General features: G+C 48.1%; 1 protein-coding gene across 1 annotated transcript in view; it reads left to right on the top strand.

The window, feature by feature from the left end:
• The window catches only part of COPA (COPI coat complex subunit alpha), a 307,095-nt gene that overhangs the window by 230,078 nt on the left and 50,659 nt on the right, over positions 1-26,358 (top strand). The window lies entirely within an intron of this gene.

The following is a 26,358-nucleotide window of genomic DNA, read 5'->3' as shown; positions in this document are numbered from 1 at the left end:
AGTTGCGCATTCCTGAAATCCCCTTTTCTGCACAAGGATTAAAACTTCAGCTGCTCTGCTTGTCCCCTTCTTTTGGCATCTGGCCACCTTAGGCACACGAGCTATGAGTGTTTCTCAACCCTGGCCCCTTGAAGGTGGGTGGGCTTCAACTCCCAGAATTCCCCAGCCAGCTTTGCTGGCTGGGGAATTCTGGGAGTTGAAGTCCACCCATCTTCAAGGGGCCAGGGTTGAGAAACACTGAGCTAGACACAACTCCACAAGAGGGCACTGGCTATCAGTGCTGGCTGAGATGCTGCTGAAATCCAGGAAGGAGCAGAAAGGTTTAAAACCTCCCGATATAGTAAAAACCATCCCTTACGAACCAGCCCATTTTGAGAAATGCCAGAATAAATGGTTAGTCTTTAAGGTGCTACAGGGTGCTTTATTTCTGTTTTCCTTGACCCGTTTCCTTACTGCGCCCACCTCTTGAGCTTCCAAAATCTCTTCTGGTCATTTAAGGTTTCCTCCCCGAAGGAAGACGGCTGTTCTGCCCTCAGAGACCTTCTGGATGGACCTTTTGAGCCTGGTGGGAGAGGAAGCAGAATTAAGTTTATTCAAGGGATCCCCACAGTGATCCAAACAAGCCTTGTGCACAGTTTTGGAAGTGAATGTGCAGAGCACTTGGCCTTGACCTGCCTTCCGAAGTGCTGGGTTCCAGCTTCCAACAGTCCCAGACGAGGTTGCCCAAAGCCAAGGCTGGACCATATAAGAGATGGGGCTCCCAAATTTTGGTGGAGACCAACTTGCCCACCGCTGTCTGAAAAATCCCAAGTTTTGCTTGCTCTGAAAGTGACCCAGAGCTTGGGGGGAGGCCTCCCTCTTGGCCCGCTTAGCCTCCCCCCGTCCAGAAAGGGGTCAGCACCCAGTAGAATTGCCAAACAGTCTCAGGGATGATTCTGCTCGGGCAGGAATCCTTCCGCCTACCTGAGAATGAACACCGATGTCTGGTTCGGGGTGTGATTCAGAGGCCCCACTCCTGAGACACACCTTCTCAGTCACTGCTGGAGAATTCTTGTGGTCACTCGTGGATCCTCACCTGGATGGGGTAACTGGCCGAGGTGACTTTCTGGGCTTGGTAGGTGAAGGATCTGGCAAGACTTCCTGTGGGGTGAAATCACCCCCTGGATTCCACAAGTGTGACGTCTGTGATGTGCCGTTGACTCATTCTTGGTGAGTCACCTTGAATTTGCACACCTGTGAATGGGTCAGGAAGGGGGCCAATGGGCCAGGTACGGCACACACCTGCACGTCAGCCTCTGCTCACTCTGCATCACAAACAGCGAGTTAGTAACAAAGAAGCAGCGGGCCGGAGTTTTTCACCCCGAGAAAATAACCTCGCTGGTCTAAAGAATGGCTTCAGGCTGAGCTGCTATTCCAGGTGCAGGACAGAGGCCTTTCGCTATTTTCAACCCAAGAATCTTGGATACAGGTAGTCCTCGCTTAATGACTATTCATTTAGCAACACTTCGGACTTACCAAGGCCCTGAAAGAAGTGATTTACGAGCATTGCAGTGTCCACGTGGCCACGGGATCATGATTCGTCCGCTTGGCAACGGGTTCGCATTTACGACCGTCGCAGCATCCCTGCGGTCACGTGATCACCACTTTCGACCTTCCCAGCCAGCTTCCAGCAAGCAAAATCAATGGGAAATCATGTGATTCACTTAACAACCACCTGGTTCACTTAACGACCACCTGGTTCACTTAACAACCATGTGATTCACTTAATGGCAGCCTCAAAAAAGTTGTAAAATCGGGTCCAGATTCCCTTAACAACTACATTGCTTAGCAACTGAAATTCCGGTCCCAATTGTGGTCGTTAAGTGAGGACTACCTGTACTGAATTAAATCATTTTCTGGGTTAGCACCAAACCCTGAACTCACCCAACAGGTTGGGTTCCCAGAACAGCTGGACCCAACCCTGGAGAAGATCCAGCTCCATCCTGGTAACAATATAAAGTTGCCTGGCTCCCTCCCCAGCCATCTCAGGGTTTCCTTTTGGGCAAAGAAATGGGTCAGTTGGTCAGTGGCCAGTGCAGATAAGCACACCGGCCTAATTTCTTTCCGCCTCTTTTCAAGGAAATGGGATGGAGAAACCAGGGCAGTTTTTCATGACATAAAAATCAACGCAAAGGGTTGCCTGGGGTGGGCAAAGTAGGCTCCTTGCCCTACCTATGTATTATTATTTTAAAAGGTTATTTCAGATCAAGCGTTAAACCAGGAAGCTTCTGTCAGGCATATTTACCACACTGCTTGGAATGGGTTGAGCTCAAAACTCCCAGGGCAGATTATATAGGAATTCAGCAGTGAGGTTTGTAAAATCACTGGCTTTATAGCTAAGCAGGCCACGACTGACCTAGGCTTCACTAAACTGTGGTCTGTGAAATTAATCCAGAGTACCCACAACCGCCGTGTGCACAGGATATTCCATGCCCTAGCAAATAAACCATATTCTGGTTTAGTGTGGCAGCTTGGCTCATTGATTCGATTACGTGCCAGCAGGTTGTTTTTGACCCCCAGTGACCACGCGGATAGATCTCTTCCATGACGGTTCCTCCCTAACCTGGTCTTCCAGGCCTTCCAGCGATGCCCCCGTCAGCACTGCAGCTGAGTCTGTCCACCTTGCTGTGGTTGTCCTCTTCTTCCACCTTTCCCAGCATCAGAGCCTTCTCCAGCGTCTAGGTCTTCGCATAACGTGTCCGAAGTCAGAAAATTGGAGCCCGGTAGTTGGCGCCTCGGGTGAGAACCCTGGGTTGAAGCTTAGCTCACACAACATGCTAAAACAGTGGCTGGGTTCCCATAACATGCCGAGAGAGGAAGTATCCAATACTGGTTTAACCTCGCCTAGCATGCGGCTGCTCAATCGTATAACTGGGTTTGCACAGCCCAGTGCAAAACTGTATTTTGATCCAGCATGTTATGCAATGCGTGGGATTAATTTATGCCCCAGTGTGTCATGCCGTTCCGGTAAGTTGGGTCAGAGGCGTACACTGTGGCTCAGTTAAGATGGTGCACGACCGGTCACTTGGCCGCAGATGAGCCGCAGTTTAGCCTACTCAGGCCCAACATTTCTGGGCTGCAATGACCTGGATGAGGGCACCAAAGCGTTACAGAAACTGCTACATCTTTGTTGCCCTCTTGTGGTGGTTTGGATGTTTGCAGCCCAGGTATGGCACCTGTAAGCCCACCCTGCCTTTCCCTCCCATGTTTGCTGGGAGAAATCCAGCTGCCGTAGATGTGCCTTCCGAGCCTCTAAGCGGGAAGGCCATCGGCCGCAGCAGTGGTGGTGATGCACCCACTCGGGGGCTGTGTTCCCACGTCACCGTAAACCCAGATCAACAAACACAGCAGCTGAGTTTACATAACAAACAAACCATCTCCAGCCTTATAGCGGGTGAGGTACAGCTGGCCGCAACCTTGTCAGGATTCCCGTGGTATACTGAAACACAAACAACACAACCTTAGTCTAGTATAAGCCCACCTCTAGGCCATTTCTCCGTAAGCAATTCGTGGTAGTTTCAGAGCATCACCCAGCCACCTTGAAATGACATGAAACCTGGGTTCCTCACTGTTATTTTTGCACAATCACAGTAGGATGGCTCTCAAAGGCACTCTGGAGAAGAGGTCACTGGAAGCCTTTTGCCTAACTAACCCTGACCCCCTGGAGCCATCTTCTCCAGAGGCATTGCCCCTGCTGCTGAGCAAAGGGTTGGCAAGAAGGGCGGTCAACTCAACTAAGAGGCTTTGACCCATCCCCACCCCTGCCAAAAGGAGCAGCCAATTGGCTATGGTGCTGTCAACGGAGTGCCAGGTTAAGCAAGAGGTATGCTCACCCACGATTCACTCTTAACGCAACTCCTTCCTGGGCTGGAGTCCAACTGTGGGCTCACCCTGGTTACTGCATTGGCCACCAGAGGATGCTCAAAGTCTCTTGGGTTGCAGGAGCACCTTTCAGGGTAACCCTCCTGCAAGTTAAGGTAGGAAGCATACAAGGCCAGCAAACGCCACTGGAGATGGGCGATGGGAGGAGTGAGCTGCAGAGCGGAAACTGATGCTTCCTCATGAGTAAGAGGTCTTGCAGACACAGCCATGATAGCTGGACCAGAATCACCCAGCAAACATCCATGGCTGTGTGTTGACTTGAATCTGGACTTATCTCGTGGTTCCCTAAGGTGGGGCTGGGTTCCCACTACACGCTTGGTTTGTGAATTAGTCCATTTTCTATAATCAGTGCAATATATCAATGTACCCCCAAAACAAACCAAGGTTAAAACAAACTATGCTGAACACATTGGGTTAATGCTAAACTGATTTGCTAAACATGTCATACAAACCCACGTTAACAATTTTGGGTATATCATGCAAACTCAGTGCACAGCATGCTTAGTCTGGTTACTAAATTAACCAATTTTCTGGGTTCATACAATACAGTGAATACACTCAGCTACGATAAATAAAACCAAGGTTAACACTGGCATGTAACCGCTAGGTCTTTCACTGATTAAGCCGTGTGTGAGGGGTGAGTGTAGGACGTAGTGTGACCCCATTCACATATTCCTCCAAGCCAATGGACAACTGGGTGTGGGAATTACACTAAGCCACAACATGGCTTGGTACCAGTAGCATGTCTTGTGTGAGCAGAACCATTCTGCTTTATCAGGAGTATAGTTTCCAGACTACATAAATCTAGATGGTAGCAAAGACTTAAAATATGCTGAATGCCCTTGCTTGCTGACATCTACCGTTTTGCCAGGTTTCTGCAACTAGAATGTCATGGTGATGTGGTTATATGGCATGCAACAAGCGTTAAACATACCTGAAACATACAGACAGCATATATTAATATATTTGGAGAAAACACATGTACATTTCAGGGGGGCCATGAAGTTCCTGAATGAAGAGCTGGTTCATTTTGCTAGGCCTCCAGACACCAGCTTCTGAGTTCCACAGCACCTGTGCTTTGGCCTGGCCACCAATCTACAATTGAGTATCATCCGTATCCCAACCACCCATCACTCTGAACAGAGGGACTAGCTCTCCCAAGATGGCTGGATTGAGCGATGGGCTCCTCCGGAGATGATGGCATCTCACCTGCCCTCCAAGGCATTAAGGGCCCCACAAATTCAGCCGACTGCCCCTCTGCTCGCCCAGGAGCCAGATCCTGTGCCTCAGAAGATCCTCCATCCTACACCGGCGTCCATGCCCACCAAGGGCCCCCAGCTCACATGGCAAGACTGATGGACTCCCCTCGCCTGATGTCTAATCATAGCAAATGCGTGACCCTTTTTCCCACCAAGAAGCTGCAAAGCTTGCCCATCAGCTGTAGATGTCTTGTCCACCCCATCCATCCCCAGAAGGGTCCGAGTCACCCTGAAAAGCACCATCCAATGGAATGATGGCCTTCAGAAGCCATCAAGATGGAGAAGGAGATACACATTAAATCTTTTTACTTTAAGGTGTCACTTGGCCTGGGGTTTTTTTTTAGGCAGCCATGCAGGTGGGTTAAGGCAGTGTTTCTCAATCTCAGCCACGTGAAGATGGGTGGACTTCAACTCCCAAAATTCCCCCATCTTCACGTGGCTGAGATTGAGAAACACTGGGTTAAGGCAGTTCTTACTATGGTGGGACAACCAGACAGTTGGCCAGGTCCCCTCACCAAAACCGTCTAAACGGGCCTTGTGGTCCTGGAAAATGCCCCTTAATCTTAGAGCGAATCCCCTGTCCCTGGAACCGACTTGCAGTACTGCAGACTTGCAACTGGAATCTTAAGGGTTTTTTTTGTTTTTACTTTAAATTTGGTTACACAACAATAACCACGGTTTATCAAATCAGCTGAGATGGCTTGGAGCCCGAATCAGCCAGGAATGAGGGGCTGTGTTTGCATGACTTGCAGACCAACCGTGGTCAAACAGCAAGCTGCAGAGATGCCGTCGTCAAGCCTTGACCTCTCCCGGTCCAGCGTGGTGCCAACCCAACCCTTTTATTTAAAGCAGCGCGAAACGAAATGGGGATCATCCTTGGAGAAGCACTTCTTGTCAGCAAGATTTTGCTTCCTGTGCAGCAGGTAGGGTGGCCTCAGAAAAGCTGGCAGGGCTTCCTGCCTTCAACGCTTGTGCCGAAGAAGGAATTTCAGCAGGTGTGTCTGGCAGCCAGATTCCCTCCCAGTTTATGAACAGAGATAAAATCTGTGGCCAGTGGAGGTGGGTGGGGGCCTGTTGTGTTCAGTGGCTGGTATCACAAGGGCTCTTTTGATGCAGCTAGTCCTCAAGGGGATTCATTAAACAAATAAAGCCAGATAAAGCGATTAAAAGAGCAAATCAAGAATTAATGTCTGCAGATCATGCCTTCATCACAGGTGAAGGATGAAGAACTACAGTTTGACAGCAGTCAGAAATTGCAATTTAGCAGGGGGGGGACATCCCCCAGTTGGCTCCAGAGAGCGAAGGGGGTCTAGGGGCTGAGATGCACATTTCTTTTTGAAAACGGCACAGGGAAAGGAATCTATACAGGAATAGGAACTTTGGGGGGAGGAACCCATCTTGACAAGGTCCCCACAGCCCACACGGATCCTGGGGGCCTCAGATCTCCCAGCCCCGGGCCCCAGGCTCCTAGCCCTCGCAGGAGCCCCAGGGGCCCCATCTTGGGGCCCTGCCCCTGAGCTGCCACCCAAGGAAAGGTGATGACTTGACACTGCTACCGAGCACTCTGGCACCCCCTGCGAACGTCTTTTCCTTTTATAAACGAAACCACCCCCCCCCTTGAGAAACACCTGTTCAAACTTGCTGAACAGGTTAATATTTTTTTCTCCGGCTGGGTTCTCCTCCCTCCGGTAATGTGTGGAGAACAGGTTGCAGAGTTTCAAAACACAGGGACGGCGCGGTGCGGCGAAGCCAGCCACAGCCCCGGTGCCAGAGTCAGGAAGAGCCCCCAGGTGCCCGCGGAGGAGGCCTCTGGTCCTCGCCCACGAAAGAGCCCCCGGTCAGTGGCCACAGGATGGCCCTCTGCTCTCGGTGACTGCGCTTGGAGCACAAACCAAAAATATCGCTGCTTCCCACACCTGGGGTTGCCATCGAGAAGAGGAAGCAGGTCCGATTCGAAGGCTGTGTGGGCGGTCAAGCCCTTCAGGGACCAAGTGTGTGGAAGGCACTTTAGGAGTCACGGCAGCCCCTCTACCACCAGGCCCAGCTGATTCCCCCTGCGCACCATGCTGCGGAACATTTTCCTACTTTTCCTGCCAATCTCAGGTAAGCCACTGGTCTTTTCGTGTTGTCCTCCTGCCTCCCTTGACTTTCTCCACCGTGTCAGCCCTGAGCTCTGCTTTCTGGAAGGGGAAAGCGTCTACCTCCTTCCCCCCTCCCCAAAATTGACTTATTGGCTAAAGGGCAATAAACTAATGATAGTTTAGCCCAATCTGCCTGCTTTGGTGAGCTGCTTTTGGGTGGGGCCAGGCCCACCCCCCCTTCCCTCCCTCGGTCTTTGCGCTGATGGAGGAAGTGGGAGAGAGCGCATCTGTACAACCTCTGGCTTGCTCCCCTTGACCTGATTTGGATGAGCCACTCAGTGCAAACCAGACCCTTTGAGACCGGCGTGTTTATTATATCATCAGTTTTCTTCTTCAGCGACTCTGTTGCAGGGATTTGGGATGGAATTCGTATTTTTTAGTTTGGACGTACAGGCTTATTTTTGTTGGGATGGGAGTTGGGTGGGGCAGTGATGGTCTCTTATCTGCAGAGGAATGCATCTCCAAATATGGCCAGACACGCATCCGGACTTCCCCACCTGGGATGGTGAGATAACTTTCTCCATCACCCTGGCTGGGAGAAGGGAACATGCTGGGTGCCAGTTGCAGCAGTTGGATAAAACGCCACAACTCCCCGAGGAGGTTTATTCCTGACCTGCAGATGAATTGACAGGGAAAACTGAGATGGTTTGGCTCTGCCATCCGGAAAAAAAAAAAGTTGGCAGCACCCTGTTAGGTGGAGCGGGCACAGTGCTAGGTTGCCAAGCTGGCAGCTGAGAACTCTTTCTTTGAAAGAACAGCAACAGCAGAGCACGAAGCCGGTTTTTCTTAATCTCTTAATGAAGATGTTTTAATAGGGAAAAAGAGAATTACCTTTTAAAAAAAAAAGAGTAAATCCCCATTTGGGGGAGGATCCACAAAGCATAAAAATTTATGCTTTAGTAGAAAGGTTCTCTGTTTTCTGCTTTTCTTGTCATCGTGCCTCTTGCACAAAAGCCAGATTTGGTTAAAATGCCAATTTGTGCGGCTCCCTCTTTCTGGATCCGTTGCTTGGCCCCACATGGAAGGGGCCGTCGGGCCCTGGAAGAGAAGGGGGTGGGGTTTTTTTGCAAATGTTTTGTCTATCTTGCTTCCGGCTCCTGTTTTTCAGAGATCTGGGAAAAGCCTAGCTGAATAGCCTAGAGGGTTTTTCCAAACTTGGCCACTTTGAGCCACGTGGACTTCAACTCCCAGAAATCCCCAGCCACAGACTATGTGCTCCAGCCAAGCCACGTAGGAGCCTTTATCTGGAGCAATTGGGGCAAGTCCTTCATGTCGCTTACTGAGGGCAAACAGTGTTCCTGCCCATGTGCAGAGTCGTCTGCTGCATCAAAAAGCTGGAGGAAGCTCTGCAAGGGGAGGGTCCCCATAGGGGTCTTGGCTGAGTCAGGAAGGCTGGTGGCAGCTGCCGAACAAGAGCCCGGGTCTCTTCCGCTACGGCAAGTGGGGGCTCCAGAGGGTGAGCCCCCCCAAGAAACGTAACCACCATCCAACATGGTTACCGTTGTGTGTGCATGACCCGCCAAGCCGGTCTGAGCCCAGCGTGTGGATGAATCAACCTGTAGGGGTGCCAATCCAGAAAAACGGGTTCGCTCAACCAGCCGTAGGAAAGATAACCACGGATAAGGGTGTCGTCCCAGCAGAGGTTGTGCGGGTTCTCCGCAGACTCCCCGCCTCTTGGGGTTCGGGGCTGCAGCCCCTCCCCTCCCATCCCCTCCCTGGCACCAGCTGCTCTGCAGTGACTCGGCAGGTTTTCTGTGCTGGAACTGCTGACTCGGGGTTGTTGCTGGATGCCCGCGGGCCCTGCGCCCTCTGAGTCACCGTGCCAGCCTGGGAAAGGGGGCAGGCCTGCAGAGCCTGGCCCGGGGAGGGGGGCGGGTGGCCAGGGGGGCACCGCTTGGACAAGGAGGCCGCTGGCAATCCTTTCTCTCCTTTTCCTGGTTCAAAGACTGATTTAGGGATGGGGCCTGCAGAGCGTGGTCAAAAAGGTCAGGTGGAGCTGCCTGCTTTTTATTTTTTTATTGGGATTTTGCAATGCAAAAAAAAGCAAATGCAAAGAAAAAGGAAAAGAAAAAAAAGAAAAGAAAAGAAAAGAAAACATAGAATTTTGACTTCCGCCCTTCTTTCTACCTAGTAATTGCCACCTTCATTCTAACCCTCTTTATCCCTTTCTGATCCCCAGATCCATAAATCATCAGTTTGGTCTTTTCTTCTTTCAGCCAAAAAGTCCATAATTAAAAAGTCTTTGAGAAACGCTGCCATATACAATATTAGTTTCCCCACCAGATCCACCCTGTTGACCTTTTTGACCACATCTACAGACCCCCCAGAGATATGCCACTCTTTTGTGGACCCCAAAATCCAGTTCTGCATTCCTCTGGCTGGGCTGGGCAGACTGTATGTTTATTCATAAAACAGCAGGTCTTCCCAAAAATGTTTCCTGTTCACGAAACGGTGTGCACTTTGGCACGGCTCGGGTGTTTGTGTGTGTGTATGTTTGTTCTTCCCTTGTCCCCACCCATGTTTTCCCCCTGGCCCCTCCTACTTCTTGTAGTGCCCCCCCCCGCACACAACCCGGAATCGGGGGCTGCCTTCAACCCCACCTCACCCTCCAATGCGAGGCTGGTGGAAATATCTGTTTCCTGTTCGTTAGTTGAGAAAATCTTTGAAAAGAGAAATTAAGAAAAAAAGGCAGGGAACCAGAGCTGTGGTGGGTGCGGCGTCCAGGGACCATGCTGCTTATCGTGATAGAGAGAATGGCTCACAACCCCCTTGCCCAGTTTGATGGAGCCCTGTTTGGTCCAGGCTGAAAATGGCTTGCTCCGGTTATGCCTCCCAGGGCTGGGCAGGACCACCAGGTCCAGACTGTTGCAGAGAAAACGGATTGAGCTGAGCTGGTATCCTCAGAGGGATGACTTTTGAGTCTGCAGCAAAGCTGACCTTGGCTGGTCCCCAGGATGAAGCTGGGCTGGACGTGCTGAGCATGTGGATGGGAGACCACCAGGGGATCCTAGGAATGACTGGGAGGTTGAAAACCATTCCAGAAAAAGACCAGGGTGACCTGCTTTTGTCTTGTTGTCAGAAAAAACTATCCAGATGTGAAGTTTCATGGCTTCCCCAGGAGTCAGCTTTGATTCCAAGAGGCGTTATTTACATTGTGGATGGTTACGTCCACAATAGGGATGTAAATTTGTTGTTAAGTGGTGCAGTCATTAAGCGAGGCATCATGTGACCACACCTGATTTTATGACATTTTTGCAGTGGTCATTAAGCGAATCATGTGGTTGTTACATGAATCACGTGGTTGTTAAGTGAATTGAGCACTCCCCCATTGATTTTGTTTGTCAGACGCTGGCTGGGAAGATTGCAAATGTTGATCGTGTGACCCCAGGACACTGCAACCATTGTAAATGCATGCCATTTGCCAAGTGCCTCATTTTTGAACACGTGACTGTGGGGATGCTGCGACGGTTGTAAGTGCGAAGACCAGTCGCAAGTCACTTTTTTCAGCGTAACTTTGAATGGTCGCTAAATGAGTGGTTGTAAGTCGAGGACTGTAGGTCGGTGTTTCTCAAACTTGGCCACTTTAAGATCTGTGGACTTCAACTCCTAGAAATGCTGCTCCTCCTGATCTGGGGCAGGGCCTCATTTCTGTCCTTATTTTTGCCTCGGGGGGTGGGGGGGGAACTGCTGCTTTTAACACACTATGGCATGGCCTTAGAGTCCTCCAGCATTTGGGAGTTAGATACCCACGTGGTGGCGGTGAATGTGGGTTGCGTGGCCGGAGGAGAGCTTCCATTCTGTTCTTTCAGTTCTAATCTATCCCGCTCTGGAGGAGAAAGCAGCAGGGCCAAAAGACTGAGAAGTAAATAAATCTATCCATTGTTTTAATCTACAGAATAAATGCCGCAGCAGGGAAAGAGTTTTGATCGCTGATGATGAGATAATACAGAGAAATCGGTTCAGTGGTGAAGTTAATTATCCGCACCACTGGGACATTTGGACGGAACCCAGGCGGGCTTCTACCAGTGGCCGTATCCGGAATTTTTGAGGCCATGCAGGGTTGTCACTGGCCAAAAGTGGAAGGTGGAAAAGTGGCATATGAATCAAACTAATTAATTAATTAATAGCACTGGTAGGAATGTTTAGTCTACTTTCCCTTAGAAGGAATCCCTTGCAGCATGACAGCGGTCAAAACCATAAAATTGAAGCGTGGGAACATCCCTGCAAGAATAGATAGCTTTTATGGATTGCATTATTTATTTGTTTTATTTAATTTTATTTCTTAAATATAAATAACAGCTGCCCAACTCTGATGGTGTACAAAACCCTCAAGCCATAAAAACAGTTTAAACATCTTCACAAACCTGCCTTCCTCACTCACTTTTTGCTCGCCTGGATAGTTGAGTTCTTTTTTTTTGATATAATAATTTTTTATTAAAAGTTTTAAAGAGACAGAAAAACGAACACCAGCTAATACGAAGTAGAGAGAACAAGCAAAGAAAGAAAGAAAGAAAGAAAGTGCAATGAGAAAGAATATTTCTGATTTTCTCTGCAGTAAATATAAGTGTGATTACAAAATTATCTTACTCTCTGACTACAAAAAAAGCTCCCTTTTTTCCATTTTCCATTTTCTTTTCTAATCATCAAAACCTCAAGTCATAAGCACATTTTTTTCTGTTTCATGCAAAAAGTCTACAGGTAGTCCTCGCTCAATGACCACAATTGGGACCGGAATTTTGGTTGCAAAGTGAAGTGGTCATTAAGTGAATCCAACCTGATTTCATGCCCTTTTCTGCAGTGGTCGTTAAGCGAGTCACTGAGGGTGTTAAGTGAACCATGTGGTTCTTAAGTGAATCACATGGTTCCCCATTGATTTTGCTTGTCAGAAGCCGGCCGGGAAGGTCGAAAATGGGGATCACGTGACCGTGGGACGCTGCGATGGTCATAAATGGGAACCGGTTGCCAAATGCCCAAATCATGATCATGTGACCGCAGGGATGCTGAAAGGGTCCTAAATGTGAGGACCAGTTGTAAGATGGTTTTCCCAGCACTGTCTTAAGTCCAAACCGTCACTAAACAAATGGTTCTTAAGTGAAGACTCCCTGAATAAGGGGTTTCCAGTCAGATGTTAATTTAACCATCTCTGCAAGTACCACCATCTTCAGATAGTTGGGATCTTTTGATAATGATATGGCTCCATGACTCTTGGCTGTCGGTCCCTTTTTCAATACATTACCTTTTCCCTTTACTTTTGTCGATTTTGTTAGGCTCATATCCAGGAGATTAAAAATTGCTTACATAGAGATCACCCCTCATTTTATCCCCAGAACAACAACCCTGCAAGGTAGGCTGGGCTGAGAGAGAGCAACTGGTGCAAAGTCCCCCAGGGAGCTTCCATGGCTGTGGGGGGGGGGGGACCAAGAGCCAGCTCCCCCACTCCCAGTCTAGCACCTTTGCCTCTACACCAGATGGGCTCATTTTTAAAAACTGTAAAAAAGTTTTTTTTTTAAAAAAAAATATTGTTCACGACCTAGATTTTGGTGGATTGACCCACTGCAGTGGCTGAGGTCACCCCCCCAACTCCACCCTCCCCAGACAGAGGGACCCAATGCCACTTCACAGCCTGGCCTGGTTCCCACGGCACGGCAGGGCAAAGGTTGGCTTCCCACAACACGCTGACCCACAAACTGCATTTAAGCTTAGTTGAGCACGATGTGTGGACCCAGCCAGACTTTACATCTTTTTTTGCAAGATTTATAAATCCGGTTAAAAAATGACCCTGTTGTACGAGGCTGGACAGCTCAACCAGCAAGCCAGGTCAGGGCAGAGAGCAGCCAGCCAGCCACTTTCGCTCCCTGCCTGCCCACGAGGAACTGAACCCAGCTGCATTTGGGGCAGACACATTTTTTGTGGGAACCCAGTGAATCCCCAAAATCTCAGTCCCCAGAGTGGCATTTGGGGCCCCGCATGGCTGCTGACTTTTCCCTTGATACCCCCCAGGCTCCTACCCTACCTGATGTCACGTTTTTAGATCCCTGTAATTAAAAGAAATAAATGAACAAGAAGCTCGCATGCTGCACAGCCCAGTGTTGACCTCCTGCAGGATTTCTATTTCCCCAAAATGCTCCTGAGCCCCCACTTGCATCTCAGAGGCAGCTTAGCAAATAAAATTTATTGGTGGTGGAAGCCCAGATCAAGATGAGCAGGGGGGTTCTGGAGGATTAGAGAAATCTGGGGGAGCAAATACACTCGTTTGCTGAATGGCGAAGAGGTGTTTTGTGGCTAACTCGCCCACCGTGCTGCTCTCAAGATCCCAGGCGTGGCCACCCGTCCCAAGACAGAGGTTTCCTGCTCTGGATCGATCTTTTGCTAGTTCAGAGGTGCCCTGTCCACGGGCCCCCAAGCACAACCCTCATTAGCCCCCAGAATCAGTTATTCTCAGTTAGATCCTAGGAAGGAATTACGAAATAGAGGACTCCAGAGCAAATTATTTTTGTAATTTTAATTAAATTCCGATGCAGTTTAAATCAAATCAAAAGTAATTTCGGCCCTGGTCCCATTGCTGAATGCCAGCCCTGGCACACTTCCTGCTTGGGGCGGGAAGGGAAGTAATCACCCCTGGAGATGGTTAGTGCCCTAAAATGGCCCTTTAGATACACATGAGCGATATTACAACTATCATCGCCATCTGGACTTTATACTGTATTTTTGCTTAATGTTATATTTGTATTTGGTATTTTTGTTTATGGTATTTTAATGCTTTTATCATTATTGTAAACCACCCAGAGTCCCCCCTTTGGGGGAGAGATGGGTGGTGGCATGCATGCATGCATGCATGCATAAATAAATGGCAGTAAAAACTGGCCTGGCCCTCAGCCCAGTGAAATGGCCCTTGACGGTGTCCTAAGGACTACAGTCCCCATCATGGCTGGGCTGCAGAATTGTGGCTGGGGATAATGGACATTGCAGTCCAAAACATTTGGAGGCTTAGGAAAGGATGGTTGGCCTTAACCCCTTCTCCAGGCAGCCTCTGTCTGTTTCCCCCACTTTTTTTTAAAAAAAGCAAACCCTTGAGGGAGGTTTTTTTTCCGGCCATGGAAGCTACAAAGCTCTTGTCCCTTGTGAAGCTGTCCCCCGAGACCCCTGCCTGTGTGGCCTCTTACACTGCAGACAGCCAGGACAAGTGTTTCTGAACTTCAGCAACTTTAAGATGTGTGGACTTCAGCTCCCAGAATTCCCCAGCCAGCATGGCTGGCTGGGGAATTCTGGGAGTTGAAGTCCACACATCTTTAAGCTGCTGAGGTTGAGAAACCCTGGTGAAAACAGGGCAGCTCTTTAAACCAGAGTTGGAACAACTGGGCTAATTAACTAGGGGATGACATAAATGTCACGTGGTGCTCTTAACTATGGTGTATCTGCCCCAGATCCAGCGGGGGAGGAGCAAAAATCAATTTATTTTTATAAAGGGGAGGGGGCGGTCTGGGGATTATGGGTCCATCCTCCCTCTTCCGCCTGCGTAATTGTGGCAACTGTGTTTTTAAATCGCTGCTTCCGGATCTCGGTGCATTATATTCCACGATTAACTGCTGCCTTGTGGGCTAATGCCTAGAGCATGGTGGAGAGCATAAATAAAGATGTTAATGGTAGTAAATTAATTAATTAGAGGTGTTAAAGGTTTTATGCATCCATGTTTGCACCTATCATAACTCCCTGCAGCCAGTTTGGCCCAGAATTGGGGGTGTCCGCCGGGAAGGGTCAAGATGGCAGTTGCAACAGTACGATCAAAGCTGTCTGTCATGGCCACCATCTTGAATTTTTTGACCAAGCCCTGCAGAGACCCCTGCCCCCGAATGCTGAAGCAAAGGCAGGCCGTTCAGGATTTCCTGGTGTGGTTTATTTTGGGGCATTGAAAAATCAGCTCTAACTCGGTCTGGAGAAGGAAGGCCAGGCCAGGCACATTTAAGGCTTGTCAACCCCCCGCCCCCAGAATCCCCCCCCCGGGGTCAGTTCACAGAAGCTGCTTGGCAGAAGGCCACAAGGCAACCCAGCTGGGCCTCCTCCAGCTGTGTGAATCCAGCCAGTCAGTTTATGGCTGAGTCCAGAGATCCCACGTCAGGTCCAAGAGCCAAAAGGCCCTACCGAAATCTTGCATGGGTGCCCCCCCCCCGATCCCTCCCAAAGCTGTCACAGAACTGTAATTCAGTGGGAAAAATGAACATGCATGAACAACCCTATTAATTACATGTCATTTAATATAATCCAACCACTTTTAGATTTTGTTCTTGCCACATCCATGTCTTCCGGCCCCACCTACTTTTAGGGTGTTGCCCTGGTGTTCCTCAAAGTCCAAGTCTGTAAAATGTTGGTGCACCCCACAGTTGGGGTATTGTGTGAACCTGGCTCCTTGTGGCTTAAGCAGAGCCAAGGTACTTTGCAGATGCAGCCTCGGCTTTCCCTTGGGAGCTGAGTCAAGCCCGCCCATCTCCTGCTTGTGTTGTTTGCTTGCCCAGTTGACCCCAGCTGGAAACAGAAAGCTGGAAACTGTGTGTTTTTGGGGAGGCCCAGTCAAAACATTTCCTGGGTTCTGAAATCCTGATGGTTGGAAAGAGAGAGGCTTCTCTGGATTAGAAGCGGGGGTCAGGACACTCTCTTGGCTACGGAGAAGATGAATGCAGACTGCAAATTTCCATCAAAGAATATCTTTTAGTCTGTATATTGCAAAATTAGGAAAAAAATTGGAACGTCCATGCAATATACAAACCAAAAAAGTATCTGTCGTTAGAAAGCTGTGGTTCTCCAAATTTCACCCCAAAGTAGACTGTTGGCAAAAAATATTGCCCATTTTTTTGTAACAGGAAAGGATCCAAAGATGCATGAATATGTTCAGAGAAATATGCAACAGAAGGCGCGGAAATATGCATGTGAAGTCTAAACAAACCCTCAAATTCCGCAAGCCAAACTTGACATTTTTGCAAAAATGAGACACTGGGAGAAACTGAAACCGGTAGATTTATCCATCCCTCTTGGCTTCTCTCCATGAGAATTTTTGCTGGCTGGGCCTCAGATTCCTAGGATCGTTCCAAGGAAAGGCCGTGACTATGTGCAACAGTCACAAGGCGGGTGGCTGATGGTGAGTGTGGCAACACTCCACCGACCGGAAGGTCAGGTCCAGAATGGGCCTCACGCCCAATCTCTTTGCACGCTGGCTTTTTGGGAGCAAAACCGGCTTGTTGTCCTCGCTGCTGAGACAATCGCTTCCAGACCTGTTCGTGATGCACAAATCCAGGGAACCACCGAAGGAGTCCTGTGTTGCATTTTGTTTGCATTTAGGAATGCTTATTTTAGGACACCAAACACTTCAAACAGCTCTGAGCACCATAGAATTATTTCTGGTCCTCGTGCTTTAAAGGGTGCTGAGACCATTAAGCCTTTTTTAAAAAAAAAAATTAAAAAGGTTTTTTCGCTTTCCTTGGAATCTGTCCTGGATTTTAAAACACCAAATGGATGTTCTGGGTTTTAATGGCTTCCCTGAGCAATTGCTGTGTGTGTCTGTGTGGTGGTGGTGGTGGGACTTGGCCACAGCGATCCAACTTTTACCACCTGGCGGTTTCAGAAAGATCACAGCTGAGCATGACAGTGTGATGATGGCCTCTTTGCTTGCCCGGCATCTTCATAGAGATCCTTCTTCCCTCCTTCCCTCCCTCTTCACTCCTATCTCTCCTTCCTTCCTTCCTTCCTTCCTTCCTTCCTTCCTTCCTTCCTTCCTTCCTTCCTTCCTTCCTTCCTTCCTTCCTTCCTTCCTTCCTTCCTTCCTTCCTTCCTTCCTTCCTGGAATTCCAGTTGCTTGATCTCAGTGGCCAAGACTTGGGAAGGGTATCTGGGTCAGCTGGATGGACTTGGCTCCCATCATCCCATCAACCACTATGCTCAGGGGGATTAGGAGGGTGGACATCCCACACATTTGGGGAAGCTGGCTGTGCTAACAAAGAAGAATTTACATTGAATAAATAGCAGTATTTACACCGAGCTATATTTGCAGTTTTATGGTTGTTATATAGTTACTGGTTTCACTCTTGTCATGAGCCTCCCAGAGTTGTTAAGATGGGCAGCCATATAAATCTCTTAAATAAATACATAAAATAAACAAATCATGCCTACGCACACTTTAGAGACTTCTCTTCCACCGTATTTTTCCTCTGTCTTGTAGCAGTGAGTTCCCTAGTTCTGAGGGGTGCAGTGATTTATAACCCCGCCCCCTTTAATTCAATGATCATGTGAGCGATTTCAGTTTTGCAGATCTAGGCTCTGAGAATAGATTCAAGGTGTTTCTCAACCTTGGCCACTTTAAGATGTGTAGACGTCAACTCCTAGAATTCCCAGCCAGCCCCCAATTTTCAAGGTAAATTCTGCCTGCTGAAGGTACCACATTTTTCACGTGGTTCTGTGGAAATCAGACCCCAGTTTGGATCTGATTTGTCCTGCAGTGGAGCAATCGATGGACCTCCGTTTGCCTATCTGCAGGGGTGATACAGGAGTCCTGGTTCACACAGCATGCCAAACCCTAAAGCTGGATTCACGGGGGCTTTATGGTACCCGAAGCTTTCGGTGCTGAAATCAATAATTCCTGGATAATGGCTTAACGGGGCGGCTGGTTCCCATACCAAATCAGGGGCTGGGTTCCCTGACTTACAGCCTACCTCCACTTCCCATTTTAGCCTAGCTAAGTGTATTGTGTGAACCCAGCCTGCGGGAAAAATGAAATCTCATTTTAACCCATTTTCTGGATTTACACAGTTCCCTGAATTCTAAACTAACTGCATGAGTCGGACTTGAACAACATGCTACCAAAAGCTAGCCAGGTTTAAAACTAAACCGACTTTGGTTTCTGTGCAAATCCTTCCACTAGACTTCAACTCACCTGGTTAAAACCTTGAGTGAACCTGCCAATAAAAATCAGTTTCAGTTTATGAGACCTCACTTAAAAACAGAAACAAAAGACCACCTTAAAAAAAAAAGATTCTTAAGGGGTAAAAGGTAACAAAGATGAAATAATGATAGGATCAACAAAAAAAGCAACAACATGTTTTCTCTTTCATTAAAAAGTCTTCTAAGTGGGAGCCAGTTTACAATTTTAAAGAGAAACATATTACATTACATGTCCATAGTCCATAAATCTGCCAGGAAGGTGTTGTACGAAGGGCATTTCTTAGGCGTGTCGATGTAACTATAAAATGGAGAGCAAATGTGAATTAAACTCTAAATCGAGAGATTTTTAAACCCTGTCCTGGCTGGGTTAGCTTTTCAGCCACTGCTCCGAGGAAAGATACGGCATGCAACCCTTTTGCGATCCTAAAGCTGACAGCTGGCCAAGCAGCACCAGCGAGGTGACTTGACAAGGGACTCAGGACGTTCCTAAGCTTTGGGAACCGGCTTCAGCTGGCGCGCCTCGCTCGAGCTAATCTGTGCCCGCGCCCAAAATGCCTGCCAGGGGGAAGCCTCCGTTTGATGCAACCCATGCCGAGCCCAGTTGCGTGCCTGCGCTTTCCTCCAGCTGGGACTCTCCTCGAGTGCAGAAGAGGAGGTTCGGCTCTGCCTTGTTTCCTCCTCGGTCCCCACCCTTATTCCCCCTCTATGTGTCCAGACACATCCTTTCGCCAGCCACACGCAGATCTCCTAACCAGAGAAGCTGAACGGGGCCCTCCCTGCCACAGGGACGCTCCCAAAGGCTGGTGGCAGGAAGCAATGCGTGGGGCTCGCCTGGCTGTCGCCAGAAGGGGCCTACCCCTGGCCGTGGGGGGGGAGCGCTGGCCCTTCCCTGCCCGCCCCCCCTCCAAAGTGGATGGGGTGGCCTGCAAGGCTTTGCAGAGGCCCATCTCCCTCCCCGTGGCCATCCTGGCCCAGTGGCTGCATCACGTCAGTTGCTCAGCTGGCGTGGTCTAGGTCAGCATTTCTCCACCCTGGCAGATGCGTGGACTTCAACTCAGCTGGCTGGGGAATTCTGGGAGCTGAAGTCCACACACCTTCAAGCTGCCACGGTTGAGAAACCCTGCTACCGGGCTCTGGGATTCGGGGGCCCTGGATCTGGAGAGTTGCCATCTTTAGCTCTTGATGGGATAGCACTCCCCCAGACAGGGATGGTGCACAGTTTGGGGGTCCCCTGCACTTGCGGCTCCTGCTTGAGGAGCAGATGGCAGCCGTGCCAAGAGGGCTTTTGCATAACTTCGTTTTGTGCATCAACTGTGCCCCTTCCTGGCTTAGTCACTCAGGCCGGAGATACCGCCTGAGTAGACTACTGCAATGCATGCAAGGGCTGCCCTTGAAGACCATCAGGGAGCGGCAGCTGGCCCAGAATGCAGTGGTCTGGGCAGTCACGAGCACCCCTCCATACAGCCATATTACACCACTGCACGAGCAGCATTGGCTTCCCGTTTCTTTCCAGGTGCAATTTAATGGGCACCCTCCATTAAGTGTTGTCCTCCAGCGGGACCTAGGAAGCGCACCTTATCCGTAGCTGCGCCTACCCTATAGATTTGCTTCCCCCTGAAGTGCGGAGGGCCCCAATCCTGCTTGCCTTCCAGAAGACCATTAAGAGCTGTCTTTCCCTGCAGGCTCTGGCCCAGGAGAGGGAGTGAGCCCAGTGTTGGTGGTTTGGTGTTACGGTGCTTGGTGGTTTGAAAGTTTGTTTGTTTTTTAATTTTTTGCCTGTTGTTACTGGTTTAATCGTTGTTAGCCAGCCAGACTGATTCCATATCATATGGGCAGCCCTACGGATATTTTAAATACATGCATACATTGCAAAGAATATCCGTCTGATCTGGAAGGGACTTGGAATTCTTGGTTTGTGTTCTGCCCTTATCTTTTCTCCCCAAAGACAAATTCTCAGGCCGCCTTGAATCTTAAAAGTTGTACTTGGGCACCAGGACTGATACTTCCGCACCACCAATGGAAACGCACTTTCCTCAAAATTTAGTTTTCCCTTACCGTTCTTTGGCTTACTCCTTCTTTGTCTTGCCCAGTGGAAACCAATATGCAAGGAAATTTTTTGCCTGCTTTCTTCCCCGTGGTTCCTTCTCCGATCAGACCCTTTCCTTTCTCCTTGTATTGAATGTTCTCTTTTTAATCGTTGAGATTGTAGGTGGAGCTATTGATTTACGTGTTTCTTTCCAAAGTTTTTAAGTTGCTTTAACTGTAGTCCAAAGAATAGAAAAAGTAGTAGCTTATGGCAGAAAATCAGTAATGCTAGAAATACAATAAGGGTTTTCAGCACCTCTGAGATGGCAAATCCAGGTGTACCTCAAGGAGAATGGGGAGGGGGGGAGAGGGATGTTGAATCCGTCCTCCTGTACCTGTCAGGTCTTCCTGACAAAAGCAGCCTTCGTGTCTCCTGCATAAATCACCCCAGGGTTGTGTTTCGCGCAGCACAAACAGCACCTTATGCAAAAAACAGACACTTGCAAAAATGGGTTGCTAGGATGAATCCTAGATGGGTTGCTTGGTTGCATGTCCCCCCCCCCACTTTTAACAACCACGTGGTTCACTTAACGCCTGCAGTGATTCGCTTAACGGCCACCACAAAAACAGGTCGGCCGCCGTAAAATCAGGTCGGATTTGCTTAAAGACCGCTTTGCTTAGCAACCAAAATTCTGGTCCCAATTGTGGTTGTTAAGTGAGGACTACCTGTATTTCAGTTTATATAGTTCCTTCCCGTTTGTGATATATGTTGCATCTGAGCGACGCAGGTCATATCCAGTTGGAGCATTCAGACAGATTCTGAAACCCAGTCTGCTTTGCATGGCCCAATGGATTCAGACCATGATTCATCATCAGACCTGGTTAGATTCATACCATTTAAGTGCATATAGGAGCATGTGATTTGACAGTCCAAATCACTTTGGATCGATCCAGTTTCAAGAATCAAATCAACCCATTGATTTGTCAAATGGATTTAATGCTAGCTTGGAAGTGGTAGGAATCTCCTTTGGAAAGAGGTGGTTTACCAGGGAGTTTACAGTCAACATTTTAGTAGTGAAGAAGACAGATGGGAAGGATCCAAGCCCTGAGCAGCCTTCACTGACTTGCTCTCCCAGCGCCTGTGTCGATGGTGCTGTTCCGCAGCGGCAGGCCAGCCAAGAGACTGGGGGTAGAAGTGAAATGGTATGCGGGAAAGACCTTGGGAGACGGGGCGAAGAGATGCTGCCAAGGGAACGGTCGGGTAAGAGGGTGCAGAGCCCGCAGCTGCATACTGGATGGGGCAAAAGGCTCAGAAGGGACCCTCCCTAGTCTCTTGAGCTGTAAAGGAGACAGTAGGAGAATTGTCCTTTCAGACTTGCAAGATTGATGTCGGCCTTGCGGGACAAACCAGCCAGTCAACACAACCAGAAGAGCTAATTCTACGTTATTGTAAAAGCTACATTGACAGAATCTTGCAAGTCTGAAAGGACAACTCTCTCGCTGTCTCCTTCACAGCCTGAGAAACCAGGGAGGGTCCCCTCTGAGCCTTTTTCTCTTCCCGTTATGCAGCTGTGGGCTCTGCCCTCTCTTATCCAACCGTTCCCTAGGCAGCGTCTCCTGGCCCCGTCTCCCAAGGTCTGTCCCACATACCATCAGACCTCCCTTCTTAGGGTCAGAAGGAAAATATATCAGCACAAAAAGCACTACCCCACATCTGCATTTCACAGGTTTGGGCTGCAGGGCCAAATTAGTGTGGTTGTCTGCACACGCACATTGAACGCAGGGTCAGCGTTCCCAGGTAGACCAGATAGGAAGCACGACTGGATAAGCTAATTCTACTTTATTGTAAAGCTACAATAACAGAATCTTGCAAGTCTGAAAGCACAATTCTCCTGCTGTCTCCTTTTCAGCCGGAGAAATTCGGGCGGGCCCCTTCTGAGCCTCTTTCTCCACCTATTATGCAGCTGCGGGCTCAGCTGCCTCTTATCTGACCGTTCCCCAGGCAGCATCTCTTGGCCCCGACTCCCAAGGTCATTCCCACATACCATTACAGATAGTAGGAAAGACCCTTCTGGGCCCTGGAGACCTTCTTGCTATCAGAGCAGTGGGGCAGCATCTGCCATACATTGGCCACATTCACACAGCATCCTGAACTCAGATGCTAAACATTTTCTACATTCACCCAACATCTTGAACCATGGGGTAGGATTGTCTGGGGTTCAACACATCAAGGGAGCCCAGCCATTGTCTATGTAAACTAGGCAGCCAAAAGATGGTTAGTTACATGTTTGGTAAACATGGCTTCTGTGTTTCATTAACCCGGATTTTGCTTAGCATATTGTGTGAAGCCATACATACTTGAATATCTAATGCAGGGTGACAGCTTGGGGTTCTGAAGATACTTCCATTGAGGCCTTCTAGGCTCTGTGCTCCCTTTGACTGATTTTTCTCAGAAAATGAAAATCCTGAGGGGTTATGGTGCAGAGCTTGATTTGTGAGGGGTCCCCTTGCCCAGAAAAAAAGACTGAGCTGGGTTGAGGGGAGGGGGGTGCTAAGAGAGATGGCCTACCTCACAGGGTTGTTGTTGAAGGAAAAAATGGGAGGAGGGCATGACATACAATAATTCTTGCTTAAGCAAGAATGGTTCCCATACATACAACACATCACACAGCATGGCAAATATAATCATCTACAGATTGGTTTTTAGGGGGGCCTAAACTCTTGTGAATATTGCAGACTGGCAGATGCATAAAAGGCGGAAAGTCAGAGACCCAACAGCTCTTGACCCCCAATTTTAAAAATTCTCTTTCGTGTCTTTTTATTTTTATTTTTTTAGTATTTCAAATTTGCTAAACTTGTTTTGCTTGGTTCACTGACAGTATTTCCTTTATCAATATGTATAAAAACACATATATACATATTCATACATATGTATATACATACAAACCTATGTACACATCCCAAGTAATAACATGATGGAGATTTTAATATCAAGTAACATAGCTTAAGATTGAAACCCTTATTATAAAACAAATAATTTGATGCATGCTCTTCCTTTAATTTCTCACTCATTCCTAAAGTTATACTTAATTTTGAAGGAAAGGTTAAATAATCATAATGCTTCTAACATTAATACTGTACCCAAAACTGTAATTTATATTGATGGAATAGCCATTTATCTATAGTCATCACCCCAAGACATCTCAATAATAGAATATTAAGAATTTAAGCATATTATATAAATATTATTCTACTGAAATAATATGCTGTATTAAAATTGAGGAGATGGAGTCATAGATGATCTACGTGGCTAGATTTAATAACATATTAAAGGACTAAGCTAGTCCTTTATGGTAATATCTCTAGTTTCTTCAAGTGGCACTCAGTTGATCACTATTGTCATGAGTAAGGATGGCGAGCAGGGGGCTCTCACCCAGACTGTCAAGCGCATGCGTAGCACTGAGGAACTGTTCAGCCATTCAAAGAGACACAGATCGGGACCGCCTTAACCTTTGGGGTTTATATGGCTGGGTTTTCCCACGCTTTCTCAGTTTGTTAGGATTCTTGTTAAGTACTACTAATAAATATTAGAGACCAAGTCCTCGCCTCAGTGTGTTTCCTGGTAATCAGGACAACTATTTTGTATATTCTTTTTGATTATATTAGCAATGTTACATTGTTGGCACTTCATCATATCTTCCGGTTGGCATGCTTTAACAATAAAATATTGAAATGTTGAAAAAAAATTCTTTCTGGTTTGCCATCGGATAAGTGGCTTTTTTGGACTATGCAGGTAGCCACGTTGATAAAGGCAGCGGTGAAGTGCTTTCAAATTCCAACTGCCTTGATAAAGGAAGTTTATTTTCCCTCTCTTCTAATCAGTCTGAAAATCTTTTCCCTGTTATCTTTCTTTTCCGGTTTTTAAATGTTTCCCTGGTTTCTGGCGTGAAGGTGTGGTTGACTTCTGCAAAAAAACATGGGCGGACGGTTGGGAAGTGAGTTGGTCATGCAAGCTGCCAACCGCGATGAACGAGGATAGAACATCTGGCGCTTAGCTGTAGGTTGTAAGCTTAAAAACCTCGACTTGGGACAAACCTCTGTAGGTCCAAGCATAGGACTGGGCTGGTAGTTGACTCATTAAAGCTTTGTCCAGTCTTGCTTGAAGGCTCCGAGGGTTGAGCCAACAGTAGGGCGTGCTCCAACTGAAAAGCTGTAGAATAAGTAAAGCCAGTGGCTGGATTCACACAACCTGTTACGCTAGGTTAAAATGGGGTTGGTAGCTTGGGATGCTGTGCTTCTTAGCATGTTCTGTAACCCCGGCCACTGTGGGGAAACATATTGCGATTAGTGGGTTTGGGCAGAGCAGCCTGTGAATACAACCAGGCTGAGTGTGTTGTGGGAATAAGTTATCTTAATAAAATGGCACATTACACGGGTCAGAATCTGATTAGAACTTTACAGAGCAGAGCAGTGTTTTTCAAACTTGGCCACTTTAAGACGGGTGGACTTCAACTCCCAGGATTATCAGGCTGGCTGGGGAATTCTGGGAGTTGAAGTCCACCCGTCTTAAAGTGGCCAAGTTTGAAAAACACTGCCCTACGGTTATCTGATTATGGTTCTCATATACTGTAGTTCTTTCCTAAACCCTATGCAGGGTTCTGTGAAAGCAGCTTTATAGCAGAAAATATACAATATTAAAAAATGTGAACCAAGATGGAATAAGAAAAACCCACCTTATTCCAAACTGGTATTCGCAGAATCATCCCTTATGTCTGTTTCTTCTCTCTGTTTTTTCCATCCTGCATCTCTATCTCGGTTTGCCAGTCATTCCTCCTGAGATGGATGAGGTGGAGATATTGCTAGGGAACGCACACCATTTTCACCCCGCTGCTCTTCTCAGAATATTGGGGAAGGGGGTGTTAAGGGTACCCAGGTCCCCTTCAAACACTGAATGAATGTGCGCAGTCCAAGAGGCTCACAACTGGAGTCAGGCATTGAACGTGCCAGGCCAACAGATCTAGGTTACCTTGATCCCTACGTTTCCTGGAAGGAGCCATTCTTTGCCCGGAGAACTTGCTCTCAGAATCGCTCAACACCTTCAAGGTTGTTATTAATAATTATAATAATTTATAAGAAGCAGAGGCAATATGAAATTCTGGCTAAGGGAAATTAAATAACCAGTTCTGTTAATTGAACGGGTGAACGTTTCAGGTGGACGGCCTTAAATGTTCTACCATAATGGAAACAGAACGCAGAATATAGAATAGAAATAAAAGAGACGAAGTACTGCTCATTGGCAGGACTCGATCCAGCGGATAGAATTTTCAGGGAAGCGTATTTTGCCTAAACTTTGGAAGTTTCCTACATTTTAGAAGTCTCCTACCTTTTAAAAGGTAGAAGAAACTGTCCTAGGGAGGAGATTTTGCTTTACGTGTGTGTGTGGGTGGGTGGGTTTGTGAGTGCGTGTCTTTAAGCTTCTGCTCTGTGGTCGGGAGCACCACAGTGCCAGATCCACACAGTGAGCAGAGATGGTCTGCAGATTTGATAGTCAAGAGCTAAAGCAGAGATTCCCAATCTTTTGGATCCACTCAGCTTGCCTGGGCTTTCAAGGACTTGGCGTGAGCGCCTGCCCTGATGATGGGCCATTCCTCTACCGTTCTACTCAACTGCTACTGCTGAGATTGCTTCCTATCATGGCTTCTAGGCTCCCAGATACTCTGTTCTACCTGTTTGGACCTCTCATCTCCAGGTTGGTTCAAGTCCTGAGTTTTAGCTCTATCCCAGGGTTCCCCAAAGTGGTCGATATAGACCCTCAAGGATTGATGGGACTATGCAAGGGGTTGATAAATGGCCGGGGGGTCAAAAGGGGGTCAGAAAATGATGGAAGGTCGATTGGGGGCCAGTGAATCTTTTGGGGTCTCTGTAGAGCTCCAAGCCAGTCCCTAGACCTGAAGGCGAGGTGGCTGGTGGTGAGGCAGTGTGACCCAGGCTGGGTGGTCAGCCCCCAGTGGGAGTGGCCCAGTTGTCTCGATGATGGTGATGATGCTCTGTAGTACTGTTAGTTAAAGTAGTGTTAAATTATTTTC

Source organism: Candoia aspera, chromosome 17 (assembly GCF_035149785.1).
Source record: "Candoia aspera isolate rCanAsp1 chromosome 17, rCanAsp1.hap2, whole genome shotgun sequence".
Taxonomy (NCBI): Eukaryota; Metazoa; Chordata; class Lepidosauria; order Squamata; family Boidae; genus Candoia; species Candoia aspera.
This window is presented reverse-complemented; position numbering and strand designations above follow the sequence as displayed.